The sequence below is a fragment of the Leptonychotes weddellii genome, chromosome 6 (assembly GCF_054177405.1).
Source record: "Leptonychotes weddellii isolate Sample4059 chromosome 6, ASM5417740v2, whole genome shotgun sequence".
NCBI lineage: Eukaryota > Metazoa > Chordata > Mammalia > Carnivora > Phocidae > Leptonychotes > Leptonychotes weddellii.
The window spans coordinates 25,635,030-25,659,475 of NC_138374.1; the positions used below are offsets into that span (position 1 = coordinate 25,635,030).

Sequence of the window (24,446 nt, forward strand, 5' to 3'; positions counted from 1 at the left end):
CCCTCTCTCACTGTGTCTCTCTGTCAAATAAATAAAATCTTTAGAAAAAACAAAACAAAACCACAAATAGAGGATGTGTAAAGGACTCTCTCGTTAAAGCCTGCTGTCTTTCAGGCAATAAATGTCCATTTAAATAAAGACTTCCTGAAGGCTATATCCCGATCTTTTTTTTTTAACTTCCCAAACTGTGTGACAAAACATGTGAATTTCAGAGTACATAGAAAAGGAGAATGGAGATATGACAGATCAATGGGGAATACTCTTTTCCAGCAGATATTTGGGACCTCGCGGTAACCCTTGAGACACAGTGGGTAGGCATTAGCTCTACCTACACTTTCTAAACAAAGGCAGGAGCTCACCAGGTGCAATCGTAGAGAAGAGATGGTGATACACTTGGCCCTATGAATTTTTGATCCTAGCTCAGCAAATCATTTGCCATATGACCTAGAAATATCTATCTCTTTCTCGGTTTTTCCACTTAAAGGAATATCACAGTATGACCTAGAACCCTAGCATTTCTTGCCCAAATAGCCCCAAGCCCACTTCCAGAGCCTGCATGGGCCTCTTGCCTGTGTCTCACCTCTAAGGGTGGACTATACACCTGTGCACACATTGTCAGACCTCATGGGTGGCTGTTTAAAGGTTGTGTGACTGGAACCAAATCATGTGAGTGACAGGGTTCACCTGAAGGAGCATAAGGGCCCTCCCAGTGTGGGACAGGGATAGGTAGGGGTAGGGAGAGAAGGGGGCCAGAGGCTGGGGGCTGGGGACCAGCTCTTCCCATACCATAACACCCAAATCTAGCCTTCTAGAGCATGAAGGCATATGTCAAGGTAAAAGGAAAGAATATCTCTTTATCCTATTTTATTTAAGTTTGCTAGCTTGATTTATACATTTTAGCTATTGAAATACAGTATGTGGACCCTTGTTTGTTGTCTCACAGGTAGTTCTGCAAATGTTAGAGGCAAACCTGTTGAAAATCCTCCTGGTAACCTTTGTTTCTACCTATTCATTAAAAAAGAAAGAACGAACGAAAGAAAGAAAGAAAGAAAAAGGAAGGAAGAAAGAAAGAAAGAAAGAGAAAAAGAAAACAGGAAAGTGTGATTTAAAATCCCTCTGAACCTGTCTTGTGCCTTTCATCACAACGTTCTAAACTGCTTATAAACATTTCATAAGCCAAGTTGGCAGAGGAATCATTCAGCCATGGGAAAAACCAGTACACGTCAAGCAGTCACTCTAGAGAACAGGGAGGTCAGTGACTGGAGGTGGCAATACCCGGTTAGACGAGCCACAGCTCCCTCTGACATTTTCGGAGGAGCATGTCTCTGTCTCAACTTTATTCAGATTGACCCTCACTGCTCTTGCTGTATGTGACCTTCCAAATGATTTACCTTATTCGACAAAAACAAAGCGATTGTGTCCACCTTAGTGCAGGCTCCTATTTTCAAACTGGCCCAAGTTTGTATTTTTGTAAAAAGTTTATGTTTGAAATTGCTCTGGTTCTCTCTCTCCTTTCCTTCTTTCTTTTCTTCTGTCCTTTCTTCTCTTACTGTCTCTCATGATGCTCTTTTTTCTCTCCTAACACTATGACACATTTAAAATGGTTAGTCATTGTTTCCTGTCCGTGCATCCCACTGGACCACGAGCTCTGTGAAAGCAGGAATTATACCGTATGAGCCGGGCACCCAGTGCCTGCCATTGTAACAGGCATCGCTGAGGAATGATATTTTTTAATTTAAAAGAGAGAGGAAGGGATTTTTTTTTTTTTTTGTCCTGGAAACTAGATAAGCTTTTTTTTGTAGGGAAGAAAGCAGACCAACTTATCAACCAGAGTCTAAGACTTTTGACTTTTCATCTCATTTCTAAGTGGATCCCATCATGTGCTCTTAAGCAAATTCTATAGCTTTTCATGCGTCTTTTGCTTAATCTCTAGCTACACAGAGCCAACACCTCTCTCCTACTGCCCAGGAGGAAGTGGCTATCTGCATCAACTGAATAAGGAAAGAAAAGTACAAAATGTCATGTGAATATGTTTTATTCATGAGCAACAGTATGAAAGCAGAATACAGTGAAGAAAGAACTCTTGGTCACAGAGGGTATTTTTTTCCAGCCACACCCACATACTGACAACAATCTTGGCCAGTTGTGTTTTCTCTGATTACAAAGAGGTAACAGACAAAAAACTCTGGTTCCCCAGAGTCCCACGTCACATAAAAGGACATTTTTGGAGGCAAGACTCATGGGTTCCAAGACGGAGGGGTAATCACAAGGACAAAGGTCCCGTCCAATTCTAAGATTCTAGAATTTTAATTTTGTTGAGAGTTTGGGAGCAGGGATGCTTAGCTGAACCAGAGAAGAATTCCACTTTTCTAGGTTAGTGTCAAAATTCTGGCATAGCTCTGTCTGAGGTTGAATTTGACACTTTATCTTAATCTGGGCTTAAGTCAGTTGTAGCCTTACAGGATTACAAATACAGGATTTTAAAAATGTATTGGCTTTGCAGGGTGAATACAAAAGATAAGAAGGTATACCTTTTACTGACATCAAAAAAAAAAAAAAAGCCTGACCAATTCCTTTTCCTTTTATTGAATCACTCATTTAATTACCAGGCTGGGGAGAAAGAAGTATAGATTTCTAAAGCCAGAGATAATTGAAAGTAAACCCTTCAGTGTTATACTAAGAACAGGGCTATGAGGGGCCGGTGTCTATTTCTTCCAGACAGAGGGTAGAGTGCGATGAATATACTGAACACGGACAGAGAAGAGTATGCTCACAAAATGGAAAGGAAGAAGAACTGACAGAAAGCAGTTCATTCCTGCCCCAAGCAGTCACTCTACCCTTGGCTGGCACCGCTCTATCACCACTGAATCTTAGAACCCATACCCCGATGGAGAGACTCATCATCCTCTTTATCCCACACTACATCCTTATAAGGTCCCTCACTGAATAATTATGAAGAGGTTCACTTTCTTCATACAAGTCTAGTAACTGACAGAAGTGTTATGCTCATCTTGAAGTTTGGAAACATTCATAGATGGTGTATACTGGTCCTCCAATACCAGAGTGAAACCAGTGGATTCCTGTGTGTTTCCTCCTGATTCTTGTGGTAACTAAATCATTTCAAGAATAGCCTTTTCTGTAAAATGTTTTAAGAAAATAGGGCGCCTGGGTGGCTCAGTTGGTTAAGCGACTGCCTTCGGCTCAGGTCATGATCCTGGAGTCCCGGGATCGAGTCCCGCATCGGGCTCCCTGCTCGGCAGGGAGTCTGCTTCTCCCTCTGACCCTCCCGACCCTCCCCCCTCTCATGTGCTCTCTCTCTCAGTCTCTCCCTCTCAAATAAATAAATAAAATCTTTAAAAAAAATGTTTTAAGAAAATAAAAAGTATTGTGATTATTATTGAAAACGTCTTCATGAACAGAATCCTTTTTCCCCCCTAGAATCTCCTATCTTGGTCCCAAGACAAGATGCAAAAGGCATTTCCCTCATGAAGGAAATCTAAAGATTCTCACTATGATATGCAAGTACTTGCCTCTTATCTTCCTAAATGAAAGATTTCCCATTGCAATTCTTTGTAAGGGTAGACCTGTTAGTAGATTTTGATTCCAAGCCTGGTTTCCACAGATATGTCCAAGTGACAAGCATGGCTCAGGTGGCAAAGAAAATCTAAGGGACATCTTTGATGTTTGCTCTTTGGTGTCTCTCTGCCAACCTAAAACCCCAGGTTGCAGGTTAGTTTTTGTTTTTGTTATTGTTGTTTTTAATTTTCATTATGGTTAATTAACATACAGTGTTATATTAGTTTCAGGTGTACAATATAGTGATTCAACAATTCTGTACTTTACTCTGCAGGTTGTACATAGAGGATTTATAAGCCAGTATAATTTTTCACCTATCCACAAATATTTTCACCTATGTTTTCATAGCTTTCCGGTTTCATCTATATAGATAGTATCATTAAGTAGACATGTATAAAAAGCTATGGGGAAAAAAAAAAAACAAAACCTATTTCATACAGGTCTGTTAGATTATAGCCAGTGTATATTTCTCACAAAATCCTGGGGCACAATCAAATTCCCTATTTCCATATGGAGTGGGAGAACAGTTTGGAAAAGAAAGAGGAAGACTCTTAATACAGAGAGTATAAAAGCCAATAGCTTCCAAGTCCTGAATTGCTTCTGACCTCTTTTCCCTTGCTATACCAAAGAGATATGCAAATATTTTTCATTCTGCTGATGGGTACAGTGTTAATGAATTAGTGTTGGCAAGATCTTTTGAACGGAGAATGTAGAGTTTATTAAGGAAGCAAGAAACAGAAAACTAGAGAAAGCCCTCTTGGTTGGCCAGATTTTATAATGTTACATAACATGTTTTTTGTACCATGGAATAGGGCAGATGACCTTAAAAAGAATTTGTTTGTTTGTTTGGTTGTTTTGAAGTCTTCCTGTTACTTTGACAATAGCAAAAAGCAGTCTGATTTAGCAATTACTTAAAATGTTTAAAGGGTCAAGTATCTGGGAGAATGGGAGCCAAATGGTGTAGCCCCTACTCCTTTGTTTCAATCCTTCACTCAGTAAGCATTTACTGAATACACAGTGTGTGTCAGCAATATTCTAGGCTGTATGGGAGATACCTTCCACTAATGAGTTTATCATTTAGCAGAGGAGGTAAGCTATACATATACAATTATCTATACTACCAGACAATGTCATGTTTGGGACATTTTGTAGGGAGCTGGCCTTTGAGCTGGCCATGTACAAGATGAGATTTTCTAGGCAGAGGTAGGCCTTGGTAAAAATGTGGCCAAACTATCTCCTCTGTGAAGTTTTCTCTGTCCCTCTTCCCTCCCCTGCTCCAAACAAAGGTAGATTTGTGTGCTCATTCTGCCCTACTGCATACTGTAATTTGTACCGACTTTCATTGTGACAATTATATTCTAATTGTTGTTTACAAGTCAGTCTCTCCAGGAAACAATAAAGTCCTTTAGAGCAGGAGCCATGTCTTTTCAAAATGACGGGAAAAGAGATCAGGATTATTCTCAGCCCCACTAACCTCATCCCATGTGCTCTTAGTAGATATTTATGCTCTTTTTTTTTTAAGGTTTTATTTATTTATTTGACAGAGAGAGACACAGTGAGAGAGGGAACACAAGCAGGGGGAGTGGGAGAGGGAGAAGCAGGCTTCCCGCCGAGCAGGGAGCCCGATGCGGGGCTCGATCCCAGGACCCTGGGATCATGACCTGAGCCAAAGGCAGACGCTTAACGACTGAGCCACCCAGGTGCCCTGATATTTATGCTTTTGCCAATGAATTTTTCCAAACCATTTAAAAACTTGTATAAAGAACACACAATATTCAACAGATACATCAATGCAACAAATAAAGTATTTACACCATGTATTAAAAGACCATTTATATTTCTTTTCCCATAGCTTCTCTTAGAGAAATGAATTTTCTAAATTTATTACCTACTGTGATAGCTAATTTTGTGTCAACTTGGTTGGGCCACAGGGCACCCAGGTATATGGTTCAAGATTATTCTGGGTGTCTCTGTGAGGACTTTTTGAGTGAGATTAACATTTGACTCAGTAGACTGAGTAAAGAAGAATGCTCTCTCCAGTGTGGGTGGGCCTCCATCCAATCTGCTGAAAGCCTGAATAGAATAAAAGGCTGAGTAAGAAAGAATTCTTTCTCTCTTTCTGTCTTCAAGCTGGGGCATGGGTCTTCTCCCTTCTTTGGACTCTGACTCAGACTGGAACTCAACCATCGGCTCTCCTAGGTCTCTAGCTTTCTGACTGCAGGTCTTGACTTTTGTAGATCTTGGTTATTCAGCCTCCATAACCATGTGAGCCAATTCCTTATAGTAAATCTATCTATATATTGACAGAGAGAGAGAGAGAGAAGATAAAGATGGATATTCCATTGATTGTTTCTCTGGAGAACCCAGACTAAAACACCTACTAAATAAAATAGGATTTTACTTTATTTTTGTAAGCTTAGTTTGCTCACATTTCAAAAACTCTTCAATTTAATATCTGTATTTGATGAATCATAAAACGTTCTGAAATGCAATTCTGGGAGTCTGTCCTAAGAGGCAGTGTGGTGTGCAGAAAGGGCTCAAGCTTGGGAATCAGACTGACATGGGTTGAATTCTGGTTGTACCACGTATTAGCAGTGTGACTTTAGACAAGTTATTTAACCTCCTGAGGTTCATGTTCCTTATTTGAAAATAGGACTTGGGGCTCCTAGGTGGCTTAGTCGGTTAAGTGTCCGACTCATGATCTCAGCTCAGCTCTGGATCTCAGGGTCATGAGTTCAAGCCCCACATCGGACTCCATGTTGGGTATGGAGCCTACTTTAAAAAAAAAGAAGAAGAAGAAAAGAAAGGAAACAGGGCTAGTAACTTATGTCTCATCAGGCTGTTATGAGTCTCAGCAGCACCAGCATAGTGCCAGGCATGTAAATGCTCACTTAAAGTTAGTTCCTTATATTGTGACCCTGAACGGAAGAACATTACTTGGCCATCTGATCATGAAGCCAGCCTTTAAGAATGTGGGTTGGGGCTTGAGGGTGGGTGAATGGGAATGGTAAAGTCAAACCAGCTTACCTCAATATTCCCCAACTTAAATCTAATCTAATGTCCAAGAGAAGCTGAATATTTTCTCCCTGTCAAACAAGTGTGGGCTCTGCCACTCATTCATCGTTAAAAATGTCATTATAATACCTCAATTTTCATTGTGCTTTTCCTTTACTAATCTTAGAAGCTCATAGATACTGGCTTCCAGGAAGAGAATGAGGTCCAGTGGTTTATTATTATTCCACATAAAAATGAAGCCACAGAGATTCAGATGGTGTCTTACCTAAAAGAATATGGCAAGTCAGCCCCTAAATTCAAATCTCTCTCCAGGCACATAGGCAGCCAACGGCGATGTCGGGTCCTTTGTAACATCATATGCCAGGTGCAGTGAGGGTGCAAAATAAAGAGAAGACATCGGTCTATCTTCAGCCTAAGAATAAAGAGAGGATAAAACTTGTGGAAAATATGTAGAAACACATCCTATTAGGAATATACATATTTATGAATGTAATTCCCTCAAGTCTTTGCTCAAATATACTTTCTCAGTGCCACCTACCTTGATCACTCTAAATTCTGCAGCCTATCCCCCTGCCCATTACTTTTAATTCTCCACTTCTTGCTCCACTTTTTACCTTACCTGTATAATACCGATTATGTAATGTGTATATTTAGGTTTAATTTTTATTATCTCTCCCTCCACACACACACTAGAATGTAAACTCCACGGTGCAAAGATATTCTGTTTTGTTCATTGACGTATCCCAAGTGTTTAAACCGTACCTAATATATATGAGGCACTCAATACATATCTGTGGGATAAATAGGTTCTGAGAACCTACAGGAGAGTTTCAAGACAAGGAAGAAGTTGTGAACACATGCCTTTCCTCCCTCTCCAAACCCTAGTAAAACAACGGTAAGGGGATTTTTTTTTTTTAAGGCATAATCCCAGAAGATCAAAAAGGACAGGGAAAAAGGTCTTAGGAAGCTGAAAAACAGATGGGTGAGGGATTAACTGTCTTAGTAGAACCTAGAAAGCTGAAGCTTAAGCAGGCAGTGGGGAAACCCAAGAGGCAAATGATTTACACTGAAGAACCCAAAAGTGTTCAAGATTTGGTGTACCAGCTACTTTTGGAAGTGGGGATGGGGGTGGGGAATGGTGTGAAGGTATGGTTTAGGACAGGGTAATTGTTCTGTTGTGAGGAGATTCCTCCCCCGACTCCAGGCAAAACACTGGAGGTTTATTCATTGGTAGGGTTGTAATCAAGCATCTCTTGACTGGAGAACACCAATTCTTCTAAGGGCAGAGTTATTGTATTGGTCCGGATCCAAGCAGGAGACAAAAACTACACAGTATTATACAAAAAGGTGGGGGTTAAGTAGAATATATACTGAAGCGTACACTCCTCAGCTCTTCTCTTCTTTCAGCTTCTAAAATGCTGGCATCCAGGCTGAACTATTCAAGCAGGAGATTGGAAGAAGCTTCTTTGCAGACTCTGACAGCCTACAGAAAAACTTATGATATAGTATTGGGAATGATGCAAACAAACAGTCTAGTCAGGAACACAAAGATCTGCTTGCACTAGATGTGCCCTATCACATGCTCAGAGCCTCTGATTGGCTTTTTGGTGCCTCACTAGATACATGAATAAACAGCCAAGGATCATCAGTTATCTGCGGAAACATATTTGCCAAAACAAAAAACAGGAACAAAATATTCGGAGGACAAGAGACTATGTAGTGCGAAGAAAAATATTCCCTCAAACTATCATTAATAATCTCAAAGGAAAAAAAGAAAATATTGCATCCATGGAACAAGACAATATGCAATAAAAAGGAAAATTCCAAAAGAGTTTTGCCAATTAAAGTATGATAGCAGATCTTAAAAACTCAATACAAGGTTTGTAAGATGAAATTGAGGAAACCGCCTAGAAAACCAAGCAAAAGAAAAAGATGTGGAAAATAAGAGAGAAAGATTCAAAAAAAAATGGAGGATCAATTCTGGAGATGAGAGAGAGAGAAAACGGGAGGAAATAATCAAAACAATTCTCAGAATGGAAGGACAAGCATTTCTAGATTGAAAGAGTCCACCAAGGCCTTGATACCAAATGAAAATGGATCCATACCGAGGGACATCATTATGATATTTTGGAAAATGGAAGACAGAGAATATCTTAAGAACACGCTTTTTCATGAGACTAATAGAGAAGGGGCTTTTCCAAAATAAGAAGAAACCAAGAAAGGAAAAAACACAAAGGATCCAGGAGCAGGAAATCCAAAGTAGGAGAGAAGAAAAGGGACTCTCTAGAATGATGCTGAAGAGAACTGGCCAAATAAGACCTAGTCAGCAGGCTTGGAGAGCAGCCAGTCCAGGCTGGAGCAGGTGAGAACCTGGAGAAGGTTCCAGGAGAGATCTCTTTAAGAAGATGAGATTGATAGAATGCCCAATGTAACCAAATGTATTAAGAACAGATACAGACCACTGGTAGGGAATTTGGGTTGAATTAATGGTAAGTGCCTAGAAAACTAAAAGGAAAAAGACAATCATTAGGCTCAGAGAAAACAAAAAGTTGCACAGGAGAGAAATCAGGGATATATTATGTGGCTATTGAGTGAACAATATTTACATAGTCATGGTAATATCAACACTGAATATTGATATAACCAAAACATAAAACACAACTGTACTGGGAGGACAGGAAAAGTGAAACGTGCATATACCCATGTGCACAAATGGGATGTGGCGGTGGGAGAGGTGGTGATGGTGAAGAAGGTGAAAGTCTCATCTTCCATAGTGGGAGACAATAAATAATGCATAAAAAAATTTTAAATCCATAAGTAGCCATAGAAGCATGGTAAGGAGTGGTGGATGAGGTATTGCTATTTTCAAAATAAGGCTTATAAAATGGTTTAAACTATGTGTACGTGGGGGCACCTGGGTGGCTCAGTCATTAAGCGTCTGCCTTCGGCTCAGGTCATGATCCCAGGGTCCTGGGATCGAGCGCCGCATTGGGCTCCCTGCTCCACGGGAAGCCTGCTCTCCCTCTCCCACTCCCCCTGCTTGTGTTCCCTCTCTCGCTGTCTCTCTTTGTCAAATAAATAAATAAAATCTTTTTAAAAAGTAAAAATAAAAAATAAACTATGTGTATGTGTAACTTATATATAAAATAAAAGCAAAATGCAAAGAGACTGTAAGAGACTTTTCAAGTGAACAGAGCCCACTGGGACATTCCCCCCCTACCACCGCCAGATCTATGATCCTGACATTGTCTTATCTCCTATCTCACCAATCGCCCCCCAGTATGGCCACCACCTCCACACCCAAACCAGGGCACCAAGAGAGGAAAGGGAGACACTAGTTGAGTCTGGGATCTGTTCTGTCAGGATCTTGTTGGGAGCCCTGGATCATTTTTAATCTATTATTAGTGTAGGCAATTAAAGTTACAAACATCAAAACTAGATCGTCTCTCCTCATGTATTTCATCCTCCTTACATTTCACTGAGTGTCTTAATTTCAAAACCCTTGATTCTAAATGCACCTTCTCCTTCTTTCTCTAGGTTCTCCTCCTGTAGAGGCAGGAATGGCCTCAGGGTCCATCTGCTTTTGGCAAGCACCCACACCTGCCAAGTCTTCAACACTTGGGTAACAGACTGTTACACTTTCACCTCACTGTGTTGCCTTCACCATGGATAAAAGACAGGTACTATTAGCAATAGTTATTTTTTTGTACAGAATGTTACCCTTAATCTACCAAATTCTCAAATATTTTCCTTTTCTCTTTCACTGACTACTCTATTGGCTCTGATTCTAAGGCTAGTCTATGACATAAATAAGGGAACTGGTTGGAGGATACAGAATGAACTTGGTAGATCAGGTGAGCTCATCCATTCATTACACAGTACTCAGGAGAGAAGAATGTCTCATTTTAGACTAGTGGAAAACAAAACAAAACATTTCATGCTGTCCTTGGCTCTGACCTAGACAGCCCTCTTATTTGCGATAGGGAAAGTGTGCTTATCCTACTTTCAATTAAACAAAGCTAGAACAGATATTTAATATCTCAGAAGAAAGAATTAGGATTCCAAACTTAAGATTAGCAAATAAATGAAACTTACTAGAAATAATTTTAAAGTCCCGTACTTCTATTCAAAAAACTTCTGTTCAGGGATGCCTGGGTGGCTCAGTCGGTTAAGCGTCTGCCTTCGGCTCAGGTCATGATCCCAGGGTCCTGGGATGGAGCCCCACATTGGGCTCCCTCCTCAGTGGGGAGCCTGCTTCTCCCTCTGCCTCCCCTCCCGGCTTATGCTTATGCTCTCTCTCTGTCTCTCTCAAATAAATAAATAAATAAATAAATAAATAAATAAAATCTTAAAAAACAAAACAAAACAAAAAACTTCTGTTCAAAAAAATTTCACAAACATAACACATGGAAGATTTGGCTGAACAGGTCAAGTGAAAAAGACTGCGAGTTAACTGCAAGCTTAACCCGTTGACAGCAGGAAGTGGCTGAGGAGCGACTGCCAAAAAAGTAAATTCTTCTCTTTCTACCTCCCTGAGAACACAGGCAAGATTGCTTATGCTATATTATCAGTCAGTTTACCAATAAATATTTACCAAGGATCTGCTATGTGTCTAGTATGAGGAAAGTGCTGTGACAGGTGGAGAACAAGAGGAAGGGCTCAAGGATCTTTCAGCAGGTTGACAGAAATATATATGTAAGAAATGATGGCAGTAATGATGGCTTATATTTGAAGAGTGCTTACGTTTATTATGTACAACCATTTCTATCATTTCCTTTGACTTATAGTTGCATTAGGAGGTGGTAAGTCAAATACAGTCACCATTTTAAAGATGAGAAACTGAGGTTCAGAGAAGTAAATCACTGAATCTCAAACATTTTGCTCTCAGGACCTGTTTATGGTCTTAAAATTACCGAGATACCTCACACCATATACAAAGATTAAATAAAAATGGATCAAAGACCTAAATGTAAGAGCTAAAACTATAAAACTCTTAGAAGAGAAGTTAAGTGTAAATACTTGGGACCTTGGATCAGGCAATGATTTCTTAGATATGATATCAAAAGTATAAGTAATAAAAGAAAAAAGTGAAATGGACATCATCAGATTTTTAAAATCTGTGCTTCAAAAGATACTATCTAGAAAGTAAAAATACAATGCACAAGATGCAAGAAATATTTGCATATTATATATCTGATAGGAGACTAGTATCCAGAATATATAAAGAACTTTTATAATTCAACAATTTTTTTAAAAATCCAATTTTAAAATGGGCAAAGGATTCATACAGATATTTCTCCAAAGAAGATATGTAAATGGCCAATAAGCACATGAAAAGATGCTCAATATCATTAGTCATTAGGAAAATGCCAATCAAATCCATGATGAGATACAACTTCATACTCATTAGGATGGCGATAATCAAGAAGACAGATAATAACAAGTGTTGGTAAAGATGCAGAGAAATTGGACCCCTCACACGCTGCTGATGGGAATGTAAAACGGTGCTGGCTACTTTGGAAAACTACATGGCAGTTACTAAGGGTTAAACACAGAGTTACCATATGACCCAGCAATTCTCCTAGATAGATATCCTAAAGAATTGAAAACGTATGTACACACAAAAACTTACACATGAATGTTCATAGCAGTATTATTCACAATAACCAAAAAAATAGAAGCAACCCAAATATCCATAAACAAAATGTGGTATATCCTTAAAATGGGATATTATTCATCAGAAATTCATCAAAAGAATGAATCACTGACACATCCTACAACATGGATGAACCTTGAGAACATGCTAAGTGGAAGAAGCCAGTCACAAAGCACTGCATCTTGTATGATTCTGTTTATATGAAATGTCTAGAATAGGGAAATCTATAGAAACAGAAAGAAGAATAGTGAGCAGTTGCCCAGGACTAGGGTGAGGAAATCATTAGGAGATATGAAGAGTGACTGCTAGTGGATAGGGGATTCCTTTAGGGTAATGAAAATGTTCTAAAATTGATTATGATGATGATTACACAACTCTGAACATATTAAAAACCATTGAACAACACACTTTAAATGGGTGAATTTTATGGCATATGGATTATATCTCAATAAAGCTAATATAAAAGAAGAGTTTTTGTTTATGAAGGTTATATCTATTAAACATTCCCCCATTAGAAATTAAAACATAAATGTTTAAAATATTTGTTTTTGAAATAACAATAATAAACCTATTATATGTTAACAGAAACAAAGAAATTTTATGAAAAATAATATATTCTCCAAAACAAAAAATAATTCAGTGAGAATAGTGTTATTGTTTTACATTTTTACTAATCTCTGTAATGTCTGACTTAATAGAGGATAGCTAGATTCTCAAATCAGTTGCCATATGTTGTTTGGTTGAAGTATATGAAGAAAATCTTACCTCACTGATATGTAATTTAAAAAGGGAGGAGTATTTTGGTAGCTTTTTAAAAGATAATTGTGGATATTCTTCTTTGATACTACACTAAAACTCAACAAGTAAGTTTCTTAAAGCTTAGTTGTAACCTAGAATCTGAAACCATTTTCTGTTACATGAGAACCTACTGGTCTCTCATGCATTTTGAATGTACCTTTTATCCATGCATGATTTAGTAACATTATGCTTTGGTCGTTTGAAAAATATCCGTTGACTGAGTTAAGCAAATCTTCCAAAATGTTGACATATTTCATTCTACAATATCAAAAAGTCACATTTGTTAATATCACTAATTTCATCAAATGAGTCTTTCGTTATTGGGAAGCTGTCAAACTCCATGCCACATGTAAGGTTTCCGAAATCCTAATTTTCTTCTTGAAAGCTCAAATTTTACCATTGGGACAAATATTGTGAGTTCTGGAAATAATAATCTTAATTTACTAATGTTCAGGAAAATGTCTGCTAAATACTCAAGTCTGAATATCCATAGTTTGTCAGTCATCCTTTCAAGTAAAAATGATGCTATAATGAAAGTAGTGGTTACTTCAGCTCACAACTAAAATGACTTTACAGTAATGCTTTTCCTCAAGACAACCACTGTTCTTTGATATGCGGCAGGAGTGCTAATTTGGGTGTACTTTGTTTTGTGACACAGAATTTTTAAAGATTTTTATTTATTTACTTGAGAGGTGGGGAGAGGCAGGGGGAGAAGGAAAGAGCCCCAAGCAGACTCCATGCTGAGCCAAGCCCCACGCAGGAACCAATCCCATGACCCTAAGATCACGACCTTCGCTGAAACCGAGAGTTGGATGCTTAACCAACTAAGCCACCCAGACGCCCCTGACACAGAATTTTTTTTTTTAAAGATTTTATTTATTTATTTGACAGAGAGAGACACAGTGAGAGAGAGGGAACACAAGCAGGGGGAGTGGGAGAGGGAGAAGCAGGCTTCCCGCAGAGCAGGGAGCCCGATGCGGAACTCGATCCCAGGACCCTGGGACCATGACCTGAGCCAAAGGCAGATGCTCAATGACTGAGCCACCCAGGCGCCCCCTGACACAGAATTTTTAAAAGACATGTTCTCAATGGTCAAGATTTAATATCATTAATAGCTTTTACTCCTTTATCAAAAACACTTTTAAATGAAACTGACCTCTCTCCAAGTGCATGGCAGTGGAGAATCCAATGACCACTAGTATGGTATAGAGCTCCTACCTTGATTCCCGTCAAGGTGCAAAGAGTTTACCCACCATTACTTGGGTACAGATGTCAACATGATGGTGAAAAAAGGCAAATAAAGGCTTAATATTATTATGAGAATAATTTTGGTCTCACAGATCCACTGAAAGTGTCTTGGGGGACCTTCAGGGGTCTGCGGATCACATGTTGAGAACCTCTGTGTCAAATGCCTCTTCCACTTATGCATCTAGTTAAGTGGTGAAACCACTGCATGAAACTAGGGTCTACAGACTCCTCATCTGATGGTTTCCTCACTGTACCACAGAATGCCAAAATGAGTGACACCCATATGAAGTCTAATGTGAATTCATATAACAAACATAGTTGGTCAAATACAGCTGTAACCAAACACAGTTGACCCTTGAAAAATAGCTTAGAACTGCCCGGGTGCACTTATATGCAGGCTTTTTATATATATATATATATAAATACAGTACAGTACTATAACTATATTTTCTCTTACGGTTTTTTAAGTAACATTTTCTTTTTTCCTAACTTACTTTATTATAAGAATACAGTATAGAATACATATAACATGCAAAATATATGTGAATCAACAGTTTGTTATCATGAAGGCTTCTGATCAACAGTAGTCTATAATTAGTTAAGTTTTGGGGGAGTCAAAAGTTATAGCAGATCTTCTACTGCATGGGGGTCGGTACTCCTAACCCCCACATGGTTCGAAAGTCAACTTTAATTGCTATCAGAGGTCTAGTTAAAAATGCAATTAGTGGTTATCAGCCACATATGATCATTTTAAGCTCCACCAGTCTGGGTCATAAAGGTCGCTTAAATAGATGTGCTTAAAAGCATGAAGAGATGGGATATAGCTAGACAGTCCAAAGAGACAAGGTTGACATCCATTCCACAGACTGAAAATAACAGAACTTAAATCTTATCGCCTTTGGAAAGGGTTTCATGTACTTAAAATCAGAAAGTCAAAAACTAGGGGGAACTGAAGAGGTCATCCATGCAAGAACCTCCTCTGGGTATCTCCGACAGGTCAAACCAATCTGGTAAGGAGTGGCTTCCTTCTCCCTAGATCTCATAACAGTTCAAGTTACCTTAACTTAAAACTGGCTCTACTCCCTGACCCCCACAAGCCCCACTCTCATTCCTACCTAGTTTCCCTCCTTTATCCCACTCTCCAGAACAATAAGTAATAGGTCTCTCTACTCTTCTGTGGCATATATTAAGTCAGCACCAAGGCCCCTCATCTATACCAGGCCCATTCTTCCTTTTCTTCAGTCTAAAAGTACTCCTAAAAGCACTCAGTTTTTTCCACTTTCTTTTTTGTCTGGACCTACTCCAGGGTGTGTGTTTGTTTATTGGGGGTTTTGTGTCAGAGGGCCAAATGTAGTCTCATCCTTCCAGGCCTTGTGTCCAATGTCTCCTCCTCCATGCAGTGGTCCTGGGTTACCCTTCTCTTTTCTCCTGATGAGCCCTTCTTGTATTTCAGGCACTGTGCCATTTAATTCCCAGAACAACCCCATCAACAGGCCCCACCCCAGCCCCTTTTTAAGGCATTACACTTTGAGGATTTTGGTAATTGTATACAGCTATGTAACCCCCCCCCACTCGGGGGTCAGGATCCAGACCCTCACCCTAAAAGTGTCCTTATGCTCCTTTGAAGTCACATATGTATTTTTTTTATTTTTTATTTTATTTTTTAAAAAGATTTTTATTCATTTGACAGAGACAGATACAGCGAAAGAGGGAACACAAGCAGGGAGAGTGGGAGAGGGAGAAGCAGTCTTCCCGCGAAGCGGGGAGCCCAATGCGGGGCTCGATCCCAGGGTCCTGGGATCATGACCTGAGCCGAAGGCAGACGCTTAACGACTGAGCCACCCAGGCGCCCCCCATATGTATTTTTTTTTTTTAAGATTTTATTTACTTATTTGACAGACACAGCAAGAGAAGGAACACAAGCAGGGGGAGTGGGAGAGGGAGAAGCAGGCCCCCCACTGAGCAAGGAGCCCAATGCGGGGCTTGATCCCAGGGAGCTGGGATCATGACCTGAGCTGAAGGCAGAAGCTCAAGGACTGAGCCACCCAGGCGCCCCACCACATATGTATTTTTTTAATGGGATAATTTTGTATATACTATTTTTTAACTTGAATGTTAAATCTTCTGATGGTAATTCATAGTTTTACAACATAATTTTAATGTCTGTATCATAGTCCATTAAACAAATATTTCATAATTTATTTAACCAATGTCCTTTTGTCAGATATCTATTTTTTTTTACAATGTCCTACTCCCTCTTCCTAGAATTATGTTTTTTTATTTGTATTATATGAGCCTAGTTTGGTTTTCTTCATATCTGATATTTCTTTGTTTTGCTAACTTTGTCCTCTTTCTACCTGTTAAGTGTTGGTACTTCCCAAGATTCTGTCGTTGAATCTTCTTACCTGTAATCGCTTCCTAGGTTATCAATTTCCTTTCTAGTTTCACTATACACTCTCTGGATCTCATCTCTATTTCTTTTCTGAAGACCAAGATTCTTATTCCCTACTGTCTGCTGGGTATTACTTCCAGGTGGATATTCTTCTGGTAACTCAAACTTCACATGTCAAAAATTGAACTCCTATTCCTTTTCCAAAATCTGCTTCTTTTTCTCTCCTCTCCCCTTGGCTCCCCCTCTGCCCCCGCCCCCCGCCACGTTTCAGTGAGTTGGAGGTGTTAACCCTTGCAGTCACTGAGAGGAAGCTGAAAGTCATCTTTGGGTCCTCTCTCATCTCACATTTCCAATCAATTAAGTGCTGTTGATTTGACTCCAAAATGCCTCCCAGCCTGTGCCCTTTCTATCCATTTCTCCTATGACTATCCCGGTTTTTAGGTTCCATGACCTGCTAACTAATCTTTCAGCCCCAAATCTGGTCCTCCTTTGATCTGCTCTTTAGGTTACCACCAGTTAACTTTCGGAAACACGGAGATTATTTTCCTCTCCTGCTTGAAAATACCTGATGGCTCCCCATCGCTTACAGAAGCAAGCCTAAACTTTCCGGGCTGGATTTCTAGTCCTCCTTTACACCCTTCCTGCCCACTCTCCCACTCCTCCTTTATGCTCGGGTTACATCAGCCATGAACTGTTCCCGAGCGCGTTGCGTTCGCGCTTCTGCTTTACCCTGTGACTACCCAGTCTTTGGTCTGTTTTGCTGAGTCTTTGCCGCCTGCCTCGTACACGGCAGGTGTTGGCACTATTGCAGACGAGATCAAAACTAGCCCTGCCTACCGGCCTGTCCTGGTTAGCGAGGGCTCACACCACCTCAAAGGCAAGCCCTGGATTTAAGAGCTCAGAAGGCTAGCCCTGAGGTAGGTAGGGGCCGGCAGTGAGGAGGGTTAAAATCTCTCTTTACGTCTCTATGCCGCAGAGAAGCGCTGGATCTGCGCGGGTAAGGAACAGCGTTCTCCGTTCCTGTGTAAACTCTCCTCGAGTTCTATAGTGCACGATGTCTTCCCAACCGAACGGCATTTCGGTATTTCCCCCCCATTCCTGAGAGCGGCAAACTGAGGTCTATACGCGCAGAGCTCTGAGTCAGGCTCCCCTCCCTAAAAGAGGCGACAGCCGGCCTGCGATTCAAAGAGAGAGAGGCTGTAAGGATAGCAGCTCCTGATTGGAGCAGACGGAGTCAGACAAGCTTGGGGGCTGCTGATTGGCCCCGGCTTGATCAGGCGCTGTTGGGCTGTTGTAAATGTAAATAGCTCTGTGACCGGCAGTAACCCCGGTGGGAGGGGGCGCAGAGGGAGGCTCTCCCTCTCCATTCATGTCTGCTACGGGCCAGGCCCAGACAGGCAGGCTCTTTAGCAGAGGAGGCTGGGCAGGACGAGGCGAGGGGCCGTGTCTTCGGAGATCTTAAGCAGGAGCTGAGAGTTAAGACCCGCCCGCGGTCGGAGCCGGGACTGGCAGCTTCCACACAGCGATGCTTCCTTTCTGCGCTCAGCTTTGACTGTTTAAGAGGGTTTAATGGAATGGTCTGTGCGAGGATGGGGGTGTTGGAGGGCGCAGAAGCGTGGTTTTATGGGGTAACCGAAATGGCTGTAGTGGGCGTGTCGCAGGGAGATGGGAGCTTGTCCTTGCCTGTTCCTGGTCACAGTGTCCTCTTTGTGGAAAAGACAAGAGTAGGGGCATAGCTTCAGGCAAGGGAGGTTCCTTGTTGTTCAATGTTCCCTGATGATAGCCTTTTCACTAGAGGTGCAACTTTTCTCCCACCCAATCTAGGGGAAAGGGAAGTCTGTGGGGACTGGCTTTGTGGAAAGTAGGGAAGAGGAAAGGAACAGTTGGGTACGTGCGTGTTAAGAATAAAAGGCGACCTTCACCCACGGCTCGTGGAAATGTCAAACGCGGCAGCCCCTGTGGAAAACAGTTTGGTGGTTCCACAAAAAGTGAAACACAGAATTGCCCTATGGCCCAGCAACTCCACTCCTAAGTATATACACAAATGAATGGAAAGCAGGTACCCCAGTACTTAATAGCCAAAAGGTGGAAACAACTCAAATGTTCATCAACAGACGAACAGAGAAACCAATTGTGCTGTTTATGTACAATGGAATATTATTTGGCAGTAGCGAGGAATGAGGTCCCCATACAGGCTACAGTGTGCATGAACCCCGGAAGCATTATGCTAAGAGAAGGAAGCGGGACACAGAAGGTCCCATTTTACAGGATAATCCCTTTATATGAAGTATCCTGAATAGGTACAGTAATGGCCACAGAAAGCAGATTGGTGGCTACCAGGGGTTGGGTGTGGGGAAGGGAGGGGAAGGAGAGTGACCGGTTAACAAGTACAAAGTCTTCTGCAGTGTTGAAAAACGTTTTGGAACTAGTTAGAGGTGGTGGTTGCACAACATGGTGAATGGGCTAAATGCCACCAAATTGTTTCCTTTAAAATGGTTAATTTTTTAAAAAATATTTTATTTATTTATTTGACAGAGAGAGAGCAGGAGAGGGGACACAAGCAGGGGGGAGTGGGAGAGGGAGAAGCAGGCTTCCCACTGAGCAGGGAGCCCGATGCGAGGCTCTATCCCAGGACCCTGGGATCATGACCTGAGCCGAAGGCAGACGCTTAACGACTGAGTCACCCAAGCGCCCCTAAAACAGTTAATTTAAAGGCATGTGAATTTTACTTCAATTTAAAAATATATACATATAAAACCAACAAACAAAAAGACTACAGGGTGAATCCTTACTGGTGTCCGGAATTCCCTAAGAAAGGAATGAGACTGTTCATGAGCAGTTTGGCACCCTCCCCCACCTTTCACTTTCACGTTCCTCTCCGTGGCGCTCATTTCCTCTGGTTGGTTACACAGTTTTTTGAAGCTTAACATGGTCCTGGCTACTCACCAGGCGGGTGAGGGAGAGGGCCCCTGGCCACCCTGAGACTGTCCTAGCCCGGATGGAGAGCCGCTGTGAGTCAGCAGAGCAGACACTTGGCCTTTGTGAGCTATCTGTGGCCTGGGCGTGGCGGGGGTGGGGGGGTGGGGGAGGGCCAGGCCTGGTCCTGAAAAGTGGGGGGGGGGGGGGTGGCCTCTGCCTCCAGCAACCCCAGTATAGAATCTCAGCTCCCTGGAGCCTGCAATTAAGGCCTGTGGTATTTGCCCCAAAGTTGGTATACAAGAATCAGCACTTTGCCCGCCTGCAGTGCACAAAGTTAACTATAGGTCACAGAATTCGGCTCCTAATCCCTGTGACATATCAACAGTTCGTGGCAGGAGGCAGAATTTAACACAAGACATGTGATCTTTCAGTAATTTTATCAACCACTGATTGTTTAGGTGCAGGAGATATTCTAAAAGAAGAAGATGCCCTTAAGGATCTCAAAACCTGACAGGAGGGTGGAGTATGGTTGGGAAAAGTATAGAGGAAATGTCACAGATGTTTCTACCATTTGAGAGGTGAGCTTCACTCAGGTGTGGCTGAACTGGGTCATGAGATGGAATGAGTTGGGTTCTTCTGGAACAGAAAACGCATCTGCAGTTTGGACTGCATAAATTACAACCAGGCTTGTCTCTGGGTATAACTGAATATCACAAGGCGTACACTGGAATATATGAGACTTACGCTCTTGGGCTTTGGTTTGTCATCTACTCCACACCCAACAGAGAGTAATTAATGACCACAGTTCTGGAGTTGGATCACAGCACCATTAATCACTCTCTCACAGCTTAACTTCTCCCCAAGTGAATTCAATGACCTCACGTAAACTTGGGGTAATGATACACCTACTTCCGATACAGGGAGGTAAGGCATTAGCAAGCGCTCATCGCGATAGAATATCGTATGTGGTATGTGGATTTTTCCAAGGACTTTGGTTTAGCAAGAACATCATCCGAGACTCTTTAGTTTATAGCATATGCCTTTTCTCATGTGACTAGCGTCTCTGTCTCCTTGCAGTTTGAGAACAGAGACCACATCACTATTTAATTAAGAAAATACTGAGTGCTGCTTTTGATTATACATGAGTTTGAATCTCACCTATTTACAATTAGTGGCAAAAACATTAAAACCGAGAATTTTTTCTCATGTTTTTTACTGAGATACAATCCATAGACCATAAAAATTGCCCTTTCAGTGTATGATTCAGTGGTTTTTAGCATATTCACAGAGTTGTGCAACCACGGTCACAATCTAACTTTAGATCATTTCATCATTCCCCTGCCACACCAAAACCCATGCCTCAGTTCTACTCCTAACCCCTGGCAACCCCCAGTCTGGTTTTGTCTCTCGATTTGCCTGTGCTGCAGTTCACATAAACGCAACCATATAGTACATGGTCTTTTGTGTCTGGCTTCTTGCCCTTAGAATAGTGTTTTCAAAGTTTACCCATGTTGTAGAGGCATCAGTAATTCTTTTTCTTTTTTCTTTCTTTCTTTTTTTGGTGGCTGAATACTATCCCATAGCATGGCTATACCACACTGTGCTCATTCATTTATGAGTTGTTCCTACTTTTTAGCTATTGTATAGTATATAATGCTGCCATGTTTTTGTGTGGGCATGTTTCCAATTCTCTTGGGTATATACCTAAGCATAAAATTGCTGGGTCATACTGTAACTATGTTTTATTTAACCTTTTGAGAAACTGCCAAACTGTTTTCCAGAGGAGCCTCATAATTGTAGATTCCCCCCAGCAATAAATGAGGGTTCCAGTTTCTCTACCTCCTCATCAACTCTTGTTATTAACTGTCTTTTCATTGGAGCCATCCTAGTGAGTGTGAATGGTTTCTTGTTGTGGTTCTGATTGGCATTTCCTTGAGAGCTAATACTGAGCATCTTTTCATGTGCTTATTGGTCATTTGTGTATCTTCCCTGGAGAAATGTCTGTTCAAACCCTTTGCTTATTTTAAAATTGGGTTGTCTTTTTATCGTTAAGTTGTTCCTTTTCTTTAAGTAAGTTCTACACCCAACGTGAGGCTTGAACTCACAACCCGGAAATCCAGAGTCACATGTTCTACTGACTGAGCCAGCCAGGTGTTCCTGTAAGAATTCCTTTTATATTCTAGGTACTAGTCTCTTATCAGATGGAGATTTGCAAATATTTCTTCTCATTCTGTGGGTTGTCTTTTTACTTTCTTTTTCTTTTTTTGAAGATATTTTTTTATTTGACACAGAGAGAGAGAGAGAGAGCACAAGCAGGGGGAGCTGCAGGGGGATAGGGAGAAGCAGGCTCTCCACTGAGCCGCTGTGGGGCCAGATCGCACTACCCTGGGATCATGACCTGGGTCAAAGGCAAACGCCTAACTGATTTAGCCACTCAGGCGCCCCATCTTTTTATTTTCTTGATAGTATCTTTTGAAGCACAAATTTTAAAAATTTTGATGAAGTCCAATTTATTTATTTATTTTTTGTTGCTTAGGCTTTTGGTTGATTCTAAAAGACTATTGCCTAAACCAAGGTTACTGAGATTTATACCTTTGTTTTCTTTTTCTTTTTTTTTTTTAATATTTTATTTATTTGCCAGAGAGAGAGAGCACAAGCAGGGAGAGCGGCAGGCAGAGCAGGTAGAGGGAGAAGCAGGCTTCCTGCTGAGCAGGGAGCTGGATGCAGGACTTGATCCCAGGACCCTGGGATCATGACCTGAGCCAAAGGCAGACACTTGCCCCTTCTTTATTTCAATGACATTTTGTAGTTAACAATGTACCATTCTATGGGCTTCTTTTGCTAGATTTATTTCTACTTATCTTATTCTTTTTGATGCTATTATAAGTGGAATTCTTTTCTTAATTTCATTTGTGTATTATTCATTGCTAGTTTATAGAAATAGTTGATTTTTGTGTATTGATCTTGTATTCTGCAACCTTGCTGAATTTGTTAGCTTTAATAGTTTTTTCCATATGTATTCTTTAGTATTTTTTTTTATATACAAAATCATGTCTTTTGCATACAGAGATGGATTTACTTCTTCCTTTCCAATCTGGATGCCTTTTCTTTTTCTGCCCTGGTGGATACTTTTAGGGCCTATCTTGGTTCTTCCCTTAGGGAAGAGGGAGAAAACTGGTGGCGGTTTTGCATCAGGAATCTTATTTCTATGCTCTTCTCCATCAGTATCTTAAATTATTTTATCTTTTGTCCCATGGTTAAACCTTAGTTACTAAACAGAGCCTTAACCCTCTTTCTACCTCCCCATGCAAAACACATCAAGAAGAGTTCATTACCTTGCCCCCTGGGAGCTCTTATTGTACAACTCACCCTTATTGGGAAGTTCATTACATATTCCTTTTCTCTCTCAATCTTGAATTCAATTGAACATACTGATCAAGCTCTAAGAACTCTCCCCTTTCTTTCCTCTTTGGAATTTTTGCAGATAGGAATCAGGAAACTGCCACAGGGTGAAATAGCAAATACACAAAATACAGACTGCCTGGAGGAAGCAGAGAAGCAGGTTTAATCAGGACAGCCAGGTAGCAGAGAGGAGGAAAGGAAATGAAAGTAGCAGAGCTTAGTGAGAATAAATTGTTTCAATTGGATGCCAGTTAATGGGAAACAAAGCTGATACTTAGAAGGAAGGGTGCAGTTATAGAGCAATGGAAACAATAGTCCAGCCTGAACATTTTAAACAAAATAGAGGGAAAGGGGTGAGAGGCAGATCCTGGTGAAGAGAATGCCACTCTCTACTCAAGTTATTAAGGTCTGACAAGGCCTCAATGAATATAGACTTGATTTTGCATGCTCAGAATTACTCTGAGAGAATGTTACTTCTCGTCCAAGGTGAGGGCAACCTACATTAGCAAGCTAGGGATGCTGGTTCTGGGGAACTCTTAGAAGCCTAGGCACTGTCAGGGTGGCTCCTACTGGAAGACGGAGCTCCTTCAAACTGTAAAAAGTCCACATTCTCTTTTCTACATGAGGATTCTCAGATAAGTGGTAAAGGCTAAAGGCTTTTCCACCTTAAGATCAAGGAGCCCTCTTTGTTCTGGGAGTTTACAAACCTTCCCTTGGATTGTTTTTCCTTTCTTCCTGCTGCAGTTAGTCAGCAATTTCAGGAAGCCACTTAATTCCCAGGAGGGACCACATTTCTTCACATTTCTTTGGACGAATGACCTGGACTGCCCAGCCTGGATTGCAAGGTAAAGATGTGCTTGCCCAGAGTGCCCCTCCTGCTGTTCTCTTCCTCTCTGATTCTCTGTCTTGGGTCCACGTGACCATGTGACACACCAGACACCTGGCATTTCCCCAGGGCCAAAGCGCCAACTGGTGTAAATGTGTTTGACTTCATGGCAGCAGACTCCTGGTTTCCTGCTGCCAAGGCTGCGTTTAACCTAAAGTTACCCTTAGGCAGGGCAGGGCGGGTTACTGGGGTATGAGTCAACCAGCTTGGCATCTACTTCTTTTTTACTCTTAAAGGTACAGGAATAGGACATAGACAGTACGGTAGACCATAGAGATAAGTTCCAGGAAACTTTAAATTGCAGCCAAAAATCACCCAGACACAGTGCAGTCAGATTCACTTCACTTTTATTATGAACAAACACAATTTCAGATCAGTACAACTAAGCTTCAGAGTTGATATTAATAGAAATTATTCCAAAATTATTCTTAGGTCACAAATAACTACTATCCCACATAAAAGGGGAAAAAAAATCCCACCCAATCAAGGAAAAGGTACCTGTGTATTGTTTCCATGGCAATGAGTCTATGTATTCTCAAATTTTGTCTGGCTAG

The 24,446-nt window shown here is 41.1% G+C and overlaps 1 protein-coding gene and 1 long non-coding RNA gene across 2 annotated transcripts in view; one reads left to right on the forward strand and one right to left on the reverse strand.

Annotated features, from left to right (window-relative positions):
* LOC145722157 (uncharacterized) overlaps positions 1–7,011 on the reverse strand; it is a 17,313-nt gene extending 10,302 nt beyond the window's left edge. The window contains exon 1 of the long non-coding RNA XR_014146216.1: positions 6,857–7,011. This is a non-coding gene — a long non-coding RNA (uncharacterized LOC145722157). The remainder of the gene's footprint in view (positions 1–6,856) is intronic.
* Positions 7,012–10,132: 3,121 nt separating this feature from the next.
* Positions 10,133–24,446, forward strand: part of PKD2L1 (polycystin 2 like 1, transient receptor potential cation channel) — a 71,764-nt gene continuing 57,450 nt past the window's right edge. The window contains exons 1-2 of the mRNA XM_081823642.1: positions 10,133–10,271; positions 23,751–23,851. The gene's annotated coding sequence lies outside the window, so the exon portion shown is untranslated. The remainder of the gene's footprint in view (positions 10,272–23,750; positions 23,852–24,446) is intronic.